The following is a 14,615-nucleotide window of genomic DNA, read 5'->3' as shown; positions in this document are numbered from 1 at the left end:
CACTATTACACTATTACACACTATTACACTATTACACTATTACACTATTACACACTATTACACTATTACACTCTATTACACTATTACACACTATTACACTATTACACACTATTACACTATTACACACTATTACACTATTACACACTATTACAATATTACACACTATTACACACTATTACACTATTACACACTATTACACACTATTACACTATTACACTATTACACTATTACACTATTACACACTATTACACTATTACACACTATTACACTATTACACACTATTACACACTATTACACTATTACACTATTACACACTATTACACTATTACACACTATTACACACTATTACACTATTACACACTATTACACTATTACACTATTACACAATATTACACTATTACACACTATTACACTATTACACTATTACACACTATTACACTATTACACACTATTACACTATTACACTATTACACACTATTAAACTATTACACACTATTACACTATTACACACTATTACACTATTACACTATTACACACTATTACACTATTACACACTATTACACACTATTACACACTATTACACACTATTACACACTATTACACTATTACACACTATTACACACTATTACACACTATTACACTATTACACTATTACACAATATTACACTATTACACACTATTACACTATTACACTATTACACACTATTACACTATTACACTATTACACACTATTACACTATTACACACTATTACACTATTACACACTATTACACACTATTACACTATTACACTATTACACACTATTACACTATTACACACTATTATACACTATTACACTATTACACACTATTACACTATTACACACTATTACACTATTACACTATTACACAATATTACACTATTACACACTATTACACTATTACACACTATTACACTATTACACACTATTACACTATTACACACTATTACACACTATTACACACTATTACACTATTACACACTATTACACACTATTACACACTATTACACTATTACACTATTACACAATATTACACTATTACACACTATTACACTATTACACTATTACACTATTACACACTATTACACTATTACACTATTACACACTATTACACTATTACACACTATTACACTATTACACACTATTACACACTATTACACTATTACACTATTACACACTATTACACTATTACACACTATTATACACTATTACACTATTACACACTATTACACTATTACACACTATTACACTATTACACTATTACACAATATTACACTATTACACACTATTACACTATTACACACTATTACACTATTACACACTATTACACTATTACACTATTACACACTATTACACTATTACACACTATTACACTATTACACTATTACACACTATTACACTATTACACACTATTACACTATTACACTATTACACACTATTACACTATTACACCGAGTACAATGGCACAATCCGCAAGTCTCTACGACAAACGGTTCAAGAGATACACTGAGGGGGTGTGGCCTAAGGGGGCGTGGTCTAAGGATCGGGGGAGTGGTCAACATCGACCAATGAAAGGTGGTCAACATGGACCAATGAAAAATGAAAGAGGATATCCCTACTGAGTACAATGACACAACCCACAAGACAGAGGGCGCTGTCAGCAATTCAGTACTGCAACACAGTGATGGCCAATGATGGGTTAAGTGGATGATGTCATTGGCAGCTCAGCCACGAGCCACACAGCTGAACCAATCATGAGTGAGCCATGAGCCACACAGGTGAAGCAATCACTATGACTTGCATATTTTCTATCCAATGCATTTCTATGGAGGCAGATGCATGACTGCATTGTTGATTAAAAGAAAACTATAAGAGATGAAGCGTTGTGACGCGCACATGAGCACTACAACGAGTAGGCGAAGGGTTGTGCGCGATATTGTGGCATTCGTGCGATATTGTGGCACTCCTTCGGCGATCGGAACAGAAGGCTAAAAAATAGTGTGAAAAATGTGATTTCTAGAGGGCGATTGCATGGCGGTCAATGGGGGGGAGAACCTTCAAACAAATGGTCGTCAGTTGAGATAGAAATGTCCAATTCCATTTATTTTTCTTTTGTGAGCGGGATGACAGCCGTGTCATCGTTTTGATGTGTTTGTTTTATTTCTACGTCCAAAATTGAGATCACACTCGCAATTCACCCAAGGTAGGGGGAAAAAGATTATTTCAGCTGCTACACTCTAAAATGCAATGCATTCCCAATGGGACCGATATTTTACCGTTTAAAGTCGATTCGTAGCCAGACGGTGCGGTGAAACTTTACGAGTTCGGAGACCGGTGTTGCCATAGGCAAGCCGCTCGTTTTGATACCTTTCACGTGTATGGGGCGCGAACGCTTACGTGTTGCAAAGTGTTTGCAAAATCGGTGGAATAAATAAATAAATAATAAAAAGAGTATGGATATGTATAGTGTGGGTGGCAACCTGGCTTCGCCAGGTCACCCACACTAATAAAAAGAGTATGGATATGTATAGTGTGGGTGGCAACCTGGCTTCGCCAGGTCACCCACACTAATAAAAAGAGTATGGATATGTATAGTGTGGGTGGCAACCTGGCTTCGCCAGGTCACCCACACTAATAAAAAGAGTATGGATATGTATAGTGTGGGTGGCAACCTGGCTTCGCCAGGTCACCCACACTAATAAAAAGAGTATGGATATGTATAGTGTGGGTGGCAACCTGGCTTCACCAGGTCACCCACACTAACTAGACAATTCCGCGCGGGGGAAATTGTGAAAGTGTGGGTGACGCCTGTGCACCGCCGGCCAACGGGGGAGAGTGTCTCTCGCGAGTCTCTATGACAAACGGTTCAAAGGATACAAAAAGGGGGCGTGGCCTAAGGATCGGGGGAGTGGTCAACATAGACCAATCAAAGAGGATATCCCTACTGAGTGCAATGACACAACCCGCAACACTATTACACTATTACACAATATTACACACTATTACACTATTACACTATTACACACTATTACACTATTACACACTATTACACTATTACACACTATTACACTATTAGACACTATTACACTATTACACTATTACACATTATTACACACTATTACACTATTACACACTATTACACTATTACACACTATTACACTATTAGACACTATTACACTATTACACACTATTACACTATTACACACTATTACACTATTACACTATTACACATTATTACACACTATTACACTATTACACACTATTACACTATTACACACTATTACACTATTACACTATTACACACTATTACACTATTACACACTATTACACTATTACACTATTACACACTATTACACACTATTACACTATTACACACTATTACACTATTACACACTATTACACTATTACACTATTACACACTATTACACTATTACACTATTACACTATTACACTATTACACACTATTACACTATTACACACTATTACACTATTACACTATTACACACTATTACACTATTACACTATTACACACTATTACACTATTACACACTATTACACTATTACACACTATTACACTATTACACTATTACACACTATTACACTATTACACACTATTACACTATTACACACTATTACACACTATTACACTATTACACACTATTACACTATTACACTATTACACACTATTACACTATTAGACACTATTACACTATTACACACTATTACACTATTACACTATTACACACTATTACACTATTACACACTATTACACTATTACACTATTACACACTATTACACACTATTACACTATTACACACTATTACACTATTACACACTATTACACTATTACACTATTACACACTATTACACACTATTACACTATTACACTATTACACACTATTACACTATTACACACTATTACACTATTACACTATTACACACTATTACACTATTACACTATTACACACTATTACACTATTACACACTATTACACTATTACACACTATTACACTATTACACACTATTACACTATTACACACTATTACACTATTACACACTATTACACTATTACACACTATTACACTATTACACTATTACACACTATTACACTATTAGACACTATTACACTATTACACACTATTACACTATTACACTATTACACACTATTACACTATTACACACTATTACACTATTACACTATTACACACTATTACACTATTACACACTATTACACTATTACACACTATTACACTATTACACACTATTACACTATTACACACTATTACACTATTACACACTATTACACTATTACACTATTACACACTATTACACTATTACACTATTACACACTATTACACTATTACACTATTACACACTATTACACTATTACACTATTACACACTACACTATTACACTATTACACTATTACACACTATTACACTATTACACACTATTACACTATTACACTATTACACACTATTACACTATTACACTATTACACACTAGTACACTATTACACACTATTACACTATTACACTATTACACACTATTACACACTATTACACTATTACACACTATTACACTATTACACTATTACACACTATTACACTATTACACTATTACACACTATTACACTATTACACTATTACACACTATTACACTATTACACACTATTACAATATTACACTATTACACACTATTACACTATTACACACTATTACACTATTACACTATTACACACTATTACACTATTACACACTATTACACTATTACACACTATTACACTATTACACTATTACACTATTACACACTATTACACTATTAGACACTATTACACTATTACACACTATTACACTATTACACACTATTACACACTATTACACTATTACACTATTACACACTATTACACTATTACACTATTACACACTATTACACTATTACACTATTACACACTATTACACTATTACACACTATTACAATATTACACTATTACACACTATTACACTATTACACACTATTACACTATTACACTATTACACACTATTACACTATTACACACTATTACACTATTACACACTATTACACTATTACACTATTACACTATTACACACTATTACACTATTAGACACTATTACACTATTACACACTATTACACTATTACACTATTACACACTATTACACAATATTACACTATTACACACTATTACACTATTACACTATTACACACTATTACACTATTACACACTATTACACTATTACACTATTACACAATATTACACTATTACACACTATTACACTATTACACTATTACACACTATTACACACTATTACACTATTACACACTATTACACACTATTACACTATTACACACTATTACACTATTACACTATTACACACTATTACACTATTACACACTATTACACTATTACACCGAGTACAATGGCACAATCCGCAAGTCTCTACGACAAACGGTTCAAGAGATACACTGAGGGGGTGTGGCCTAAGGGGGCGTGGTCTAAGGATCGGGGGAGTGGTCAACATCGACCAATGAAAGGTGGTCAACATGGACCAATGAAAAATGAAAGAGGATATCCCTACTGAGTACAATGACACAACCCACAAGACAGAGGGCGCTGTCAGCAATTCAGTAGTGCAACACAGTGATGGCCAATGATGGGTTAAGTGGATGATGTCATTGGCAGCTCAGCCACGAGCCACACAGCTGAACCAATCATGAGTGAGCCATGAGCCACACAGGTGAAGCAATCACTATGACTTGCATATTTTCTATCTAATGCATTTCTATGGAGGCAGATGCATGACTGCATTGTCACATTGATTAAAAGAAAACTATAAGAGATGAAGCGTTGTGACGCGCACATGAGCACTACAACGAGTAGGCGAAGGGTTGTGCGCGATATTGTGACATTCGTGCGATATTGTGGCACTCCTTCGGCGATCGGAACAGAAGGCTAAAAAATAGTGTGAAAAATGTGATTTCTAGAGTGCGATTGCATGGCGGTCAATGGGGAGGAGAACCTTCAAACAAATGGTCGTCAGTTGAGATAGAAATGTCCAATTCCATTTATTTTTCTTTTGTGAGCGGGTTGACAGCCGTGTCATCGTTTTGATGTGTTTGTTTTATTTCTACGTCCAAAATTGAGATCACACTCGCAATTCACCCAAGGTAGGGGGAAAAAGATTATTTCAGCTGCTACACTCTAAAATGCAATGCATTCCCAATGGGACCGATATTTTACCGTTTAAAGTCGATTCGTAGCCAGACGGTGCGGTGAAACTTTACGAGATCGGAGACCGGTGTTGCCATAGGCAAGCCGCTCGTTTTGATACCTTTCACGTGTATGGGGCGCGAACGCTTACGTGTTGCAAAGTGTTTGCAAAATCGGTGGAATAAAGAATAATAAATAATAAAAAGAGTATGGATATGTATAGTGTGGGTGGCAACCTGGCTTCGCCAGGTCACCCACACTAATAAAAAGAGTATGGATATGTATAGTGTGGGTGGCAACCTGGCTTCGCCAGGTCACCCACACTAATAAAAAGAGTATGGATATGTATAGTGTGGGTGGCAACCTGGCTTCGCCAGGTCACCCACACTAACTAGACAATTCCGCGCGGGGGAAATTGTGAAAGTGTGGGTGACGCCTGTGCACCGCCGGCCAACGGGGGAGAGTGTCTCTCGCGAGTCTCTATGACAAACGGTTCAAAGGATACAAAAAGGGGGCGTGGCCTAAGGATCGGGGGAGTGGTCAACATAGACCAATCAAAGAGGATATCCCTACTGAGTGCAATGACACAACCCGCAACACTATTACACTATTACACAATATTACACACTATTACACTATTACACTATTACACACTATTACACTATTACACACTATTACACTATTACACACTATTACACTATTAGACACTATTACACTATTACACTATTACACATTATTACACACTATTACACTATTACACACTATTACACTATTACACACTATTACACTATTAGACACTATTACACTATTACACACTATTACACTATTACACACTATTACACTATTACACTATTACACATTATTACACACTATTACACTATTACACACTATTACACTATTACACACTATTACACTATTACACTATTACACACTATTACACTATTACACACTATTACACTATTACACTATTACACACTATTACACACTATTACACTATTACACACTATTACACTATTACACACTATTACACTATTACACTATTACACACTATTACACTATTACACTATTACACTATTACACTATTACACACTATTACACTATTACACACTATTACACTATTACACTATTACACACTATTACACTATTACACTATTACACACTATTACACTATTACACACTATTACACTATTACACACTATTACACTATTACACTATTACACACTATTACACTATTACACACTATTACACTATTACACACTATTACACACTATTACACTATTACACACTATTACACTATTACACTATTACACACTATTACACTATTAGACACTATTACACTATTACACACTATTACACTATTACACTATTACACACTATTACACTATTACACACTATTACACTATTACACTATTACACACTATTACACACTATTACACTATTACACACTATTACACTATTACACACTATTACACTATTACACTATTACACACTATTACACACTATTACACTATTACACTATTACACACTATTACACTATTACACACTATTACACTATTACACTATTACACACTATTACACTATTACACTATTACACACTATTACACTATTACACACTATTACACTATTACACACTATTACACTATTACACACTATTACACTATTACACACTATTACACTATTACACACTATTACACTATTACACACTATTACACTATTACACTATTACACACTATTACACTATTAGACACTATTACACTATTACACACTATTACACTATTACACTATTACACACTATTACACTATTACACACTATTACACTATTACACTATTACACACTATTACACTATTACACACTATTACACTATTACACACTATTACACTATTACACACTATTACACTATTACACACTATTACACTATTACACACTATTACACTATTACACACTATTACACTATTACACTATTACACACTATTACACTATTACACTATTACACACTATTACACTATTACACTATTACACACTACACTATTACACTATTACACTATTACACACTATTACACTATTACACACTATTACACTATTACACACTATTACACTATTACACTATTACACACTAGTACACTATTACACACTATTACACTATTACACTATTACACACTATTACACTATTACACACTATTACACTATTACACACTATTACACTATTACACTATTACACACTATTACACTATTACACTATTACACACTATTACACTATTACACTATTACACACTATTACACTATTACACACTATTACAATATTACACTATTACACACTATTACACTATTACACACTATTACACTATTACACTATTACACACTATTACACTATTACACACTATTACACTATTACACACTATTACACTATTACACTATTACACTATTACACACTATTACACTATTAGACACTATTACACTATTACACACTATTACACTATTACACACTATTACACACTATTACACTATTACACTATTACACACTATTACACTATTACACTATTACACACTATTACACTATTACACACTATTACACTATTACACACTATTACAATATTACACTATTACACACTATTACACTATTACACACTATTACACTATTACACTATTACACACTATTACACTATTACACACTATTACACTATTACACACTATTACACTATTACACTATTACACTATTACACACTATTACACTATTAGACACTATTACACTATTACACACTATTACACTATTACACTATTACACACTATTACACAATATTACACTATTACACACTATTACACTATTACACTATTACACACTATTACACTATTACACACTATTACACTATTACACTATTACACAATATTACACTATTACACACTATTACACTATTACACTATTACACACTATTACACACTATTACACTATTACACACTATTACACACTATTACACTATTACACACTATTACACTATTACACTATTACACACTATTACACTATTACACACTATTACACTATTACACCGAGTACAATGGCACAATCCGCAAGTCTCTACGACAAACGGTTCAAGAGATACACTGAGGGGGTGTGGCCTAAGGGGGCGTGGTCTAAGGATCGGGGGAGTGGTCAACATCGACCAATGAAAGGTGGTCAACATGGACCAATGAAAAATGAAAGAGGATATCCCTACTGAGTACAATGACACAACCCACAAGACAGAGGGCGCTGTCAGCAATTCAGTAGTGCAACACAGTGATGGCCAATGATGGGTTAAGTGGATGATGTCATTGGCAGCTCAGCCACGAGCCACACAGCTGAACCAATCATGAGTGAGCCATGAGCCACACAGGTGAAGCAATCACTATGACTTGCATATTTTCTATCTAATGCATTTCTATGGAGGCAGATGCATGACTGCATTGTCACATTGATTAAAAGAAAACTATAAGAGATGAAGCGTTGTGACGCGCACATGAGCACTACAACGAGTAGGCGAAGGGTTGTGCGCGATATTGTGACATTCGTGCGATATTGTGGCACTCCTTCGGCGATCGGAACAGAAGGCTAAAAAATAGTGTGAAAAATGTGATTTCTAGAGTGCGATTGCATGGCGGTCAATGGGGAGGAGAACCTTCAAACAAATGGTCGTCAGTTGAGATAGAAATGTCCAATTCCATTTATTTTTCTTTTGTGAGCGGGTTGACAGCCGTGTCATCGTTTTGATGTGTTTGTTTTATTTCTACGTCCAAAATTGAGATCACACTCGCAATTCACCCAAGGTAGGGGGAAAAAGATTATTTCAGCTGCTACACTCTAAAATGCAATGCATTCCCAATGGGACCGAAATTTTACCGTTTAAAGTCGATTCGTAGCCAGACGGTGCGGTGAAACTTTTACGGGTTCGAGACCGGTGTTGCCATAGGCAAGCCGCTCGTTTTGATACCTTTCACGTGTATGGGGCGCGAACGCTTACGTGTTGCAAAGTGTTTGCAAAATCGGTGGAATAAAGAATAAAGAATAAATAAAAAGAGTATGGATATGTATAGTGTGGGTGGCAACCTGGCTTCGCCAGGTCACCCACACTAATAAAAAAACCCAATTTGGTGGCGGCTGGGTTGCGCAGCGGACATTGCGCTTGTCACCAACGCAAGAGACACCGGGTTCGACTCCGGCTGTCGGCGTTGCCTCCGGCTTGGGCCAGCCGTCATACTAACTCAATTGGCAGAGTTAGAGGGTGGAAGTTGATGGGTGGTAATCTGGACGTTGTGGTCAGCGACTCCTACAGGTTGGTCAGGGCGCCTGCACAGCAGAGACAGGAAATGGTGGGGGTAGTGTGAGCCTCCCACACGTTACACCTCGCCAAATGAGAGTCCGCGCTGGCAGGTGAAAATATGTGACAGGCTGCCTCCTTGTGTATCGGAGGAGACATGTGATGCAAGGCTTCTATCCTCCCTACAACCGGCCAGTGGGGGGCATATGCGAGCAACGTTCAAGACAGGGGAGGGGAGAATTGGCACAGCGGAATTGGGATGGGAGAAAAAAAGAGGAGAAAAAGTGGATAAAAAAAATTTGTCTTGGTGTCGGATAGCATTGGCTACTGATTTTTAGCCTGGTATCAATCAGACCGATATGTACAGTGCATCCCTATTCGCTAGTGTCCGGAACGCCGATGCTGTTGTTGATGTTGACGATGATTAGAGGATGCTACTGTTCCGCGCAGGTCCGGAGCAGGGCTGCGGTGGCTACCTCTCCATGCCGATGGGCATGTTCGGCTCTCCGGACTCCGACCTGGACGGCCGCTACGAGCCCAGGCTGGACTGCTTGTGGACCATCGAGATGCCCATCAACAAGGCCGTCAACCTGACCTTCTCCTCCTTCGACCTGGAGAGCGCCTCCGGAGCCAACTGCCGCTACGACTACGTCGGGGTAAGTAAACCCGTACGGGGGGGCATCTGCTGTGAAGGGGAGGATGCGCTGAATTAATGCTCTGCTGTCAAAACACACGCTTGTTCTTAGGGGTGGGAATTAACAGAGAACTCCCGATATGACATCAACAAGCAAGGCAAGAGTCAGAGTGAGTCAGGGAAGGCCAGGGAGTATAGATGGGTTTTGAGTTTAGATTTAAAAGACTATGCTATGAATACGAAGCCATGAAACCGTTCTGGAACATCTAAGAACATGATTTGAATCATGAAGCTGTTCATTCAAATATTTGAAATCTCTGTCTCTCTCTCTCTCTCTCTCTCTCTCTCTCTCTCTCTCTCTCTCAGCTCTATGATGGCGACAACATAAACTTTCCTCTGGTTGGGAAGTTCTGTGGTAGCACCATCCCGGCTTCCTTCGTGTCGGCCGGGAACTTCCTGACCGTGCGCTTCGTCACAGACAGCTCCGTACAGAAAGCGGGCTTCAACGCCACCTACAGGGCTGTCGACCGTAAGACAATCTCTGCCATTGGAGGCCTCTACATACGTTGGTGGTGGTGTTCTGTTCTGTTCTGTTCTCTTCTCTTCTCTTCTCTTCTCTTCTCTTCTCTTCTCTTCTCTTCTCTTCTCTTCTCTTCTCTTCTCTTCTCTTCTCTTCTCTTTTCTTCTCTTCTCTTCTCTTCTCTTCTCTTCTCTTCTCTTCTCTTCTCTTCTCTTCTCTTCTCTTCTCTTCTCTTCTCTTCTGTTCTGTTCTGTTCTGTTCTGTTCTGTTCTGTTCTCATCTCTTCTCTTCTCTTCTGTTGTGTTCTCTTCTCTTCTCCTCTGTTCTGTTCTGTTCTGTTCTGTTCTCTTCTGTTCTGTTCTGTTCTGTTCTCTTCTGTTGTGTTCTGTTTTAGTAATCATCCTCTTCCTCTTTTTAAACGTTCACTTTTTGAAACATTGTTATTTTACAAAAGTAGGAGGAAAACAACACCAGTAGTGTAAAGAAATCAGTATATATATTTTCTATACGTAGTATAACCAAATGGATTGCATTTATATATCGCTTTTATCCAAAGCGCTTTGCAACGTATGCCTCACATTCACTCACACATTCACACACCGACGGCGGAGGCACCCATGCAACGTGCCAACCTGCTCATCGGGAGCAGTTAGGAGGTTAAGTCACTTAAGTGTCTCGCTCAAGGACACCTCCACACATTGCCGGGAGGAGCCGGAATCGAAGCGAGACCCTTCCGATTACCAGACATCCACTTTACCTCCTAAGCCAGTGTTGCCCCTATAACCTATACTGTGTGTGTGTGTGTATGCGTATCCACGCATTAAAGGAACACGCCAACATTTTGCCAAATTAGCTTACCCAGAGAGAGACAAGAAGATTGATACCAGTTTCCTCTCTGTGCGTTCAGTAGAAAGCTATCTGGCTGCACGTTAGCCTAGCTTAGCACAATGAATGGAAGCGGACAGTGCCGGTTAGCCTTCGGGAGAGGTGTTAGTTGGACAATGCCTAGGCTAACCGGCACTGTCCGCTTCCATTCATTGTGCTGTGCTAGGCTAACGTGCAGCCAGATAGCTTTCTACTGAACGCACAGAGAGGAAACTGGTATCTATAATTCTTGTCTCTCTCTGGAGAAGACGATAGGCTAATTTCCCCAAATGTTGCTGTGTTCCTTTAATGCATTCTGTCATTCACATTCTCATGCATGTGCACTAGCATTCATTCCTCTCACTGTACCCGTGTGCCCGTTCCTTCCCACAGTGCTGTGCGGCGGCACCCTAAACGCCACCACCACCGTCCAGACCCTGACCTCCCCTCACTACCCCAACGCCTACCCCCCGTACACCTCCTGCCGCTGGATCCTGGATGCCCCGGCCCAGGAGAGCGTCAAGATCTCTGTCCAGGCCTTCGCCCTGCAGCCCAGTCAGACCTGCTCCACCAACTACCTGGAGATGAGGGACTGGCCTCTGGTGAGTTGGACGGGGGTCCCCTCGTCCCCCCTACTGACCCACACCCAAATTAGGTTTTCATTCTGCTTCGGACCGTCTAGCAGTGCTAGAATATAACCCTCATTGTGGGTTTAAGAGCTCAAACAAACATTGTACAGTATGGCCTCCTGAAGTCAGAGCCCCATTCATCGTCTGTGAAGCAGCCCCAGGTTTTACATCTCGGTTACATCACCGATTGAAGGGTTCTCTATCGCTGATTTCTAGCTTTAGGAGAGAGGTGCATGTTCACAAATATCAACTGAACTATACAGGAAGAACATGTGAGAATTCTTAAAGTCAAGTCAAGTCAAGTCAAGAGTTTTAATTGTCACGGCATACAGGTATACAATGAAATGCGGCTGGTCTTGCCCGCGACGATGTGCAATAACATGGTGTGCCATCTCGGTATCTGTACATAGTATTTACAGAGCATATAGGACATGCTAGGTAGCTTTAGTAGTGCAATACACTGTTCCTGTTGTTTTACTAATTTAAAGTGGCCTTTCCTCTGGCCATAAGTGTGCGTGTGTGCGGCATGAGTGTTAAAGTGGCTGCTAGTGTGTGAGCGTGCTCAGCGTGCGTGTCGTGTGTGTGCTTGTGTGTGCTTGTGTGTGGATAGTTCAGTTTCTGTGTCTCTCAATGTTCATTGTTCAAGGCTCTGATGGCCTGGGGGAAGAAGCTTAGCCTAAGCCTCTCCGTCCTAGTAGCTGGGGTTCGCAGGCGTCTGCCTGACCTCAGCAGCTGGAACAGGCTGTTATTGGGGTGGTGGGGGTCTTTCATTATCCTGCAGGCTCTGGATTTGCACCTCTTGTTGTATAGAGCCTGCAGGGGAGGTAGCGCAATACCCGTGGTACGCTCGGCTGAGCGCACCACTCTCTGTAGGGCCTTCTTGTCCTGTGCCGTGCTGTTCCCATACCAGGCAGTGATGTTTCCGGTCAAGATGCTCTCTACAGCTCCTGAGTAGAAGGACTGGAGTATCTTCCCCGATACTCTGAACTTCCTTAACTGTCTCAGGTGGTAGAGGCTCTGCTTCGCTTTCTTTACTACTGTGTCTATGTGTGTTGACCATGTCAGATCCTCTGAGATGTGGACCCCCAGGTACTTGAAGCTGCTCACCCTAAAATGGGTGGCATTCACCTTTAAGACAGAAACTTCGGGTTTGTGTTGATTGTCCTTCAGCCGGATACTGATAGCCTTCCCTCCATCACTGAGAACCAATAGGAAGAACATTGTATGTGTTCTTCTAAGTTCTATCATATAATGGAGTTTTTATACTTAAAGAAACAATAGGCTGCCGTTGATTTTGGGCAGAACTTGTAAGGAATATTTTCGAATCCTTAAACTGAATTCGACAACACCCTTCCCAATCAGAACGCATCAGGATGCCTTCAAAGCCACGCCCCGCTATAGGTAGCTAGCAGGCAGCTATATAAATTAT

This window comes from Notolepis coatsorum (assembly GCF_963971535.1).
Source record: "Notolepis coatsorum genome assembly, chromosome: 12".
Taxonomy (NCBI): Eukaryota; Metazoa; Chordata; class Actinopteri; order Aulopiformes; family Paralepididae; genus Notolepis; species Notolepis coatsorum.
Note: the sequence above shows the minus strand (reverse complement) of the source record.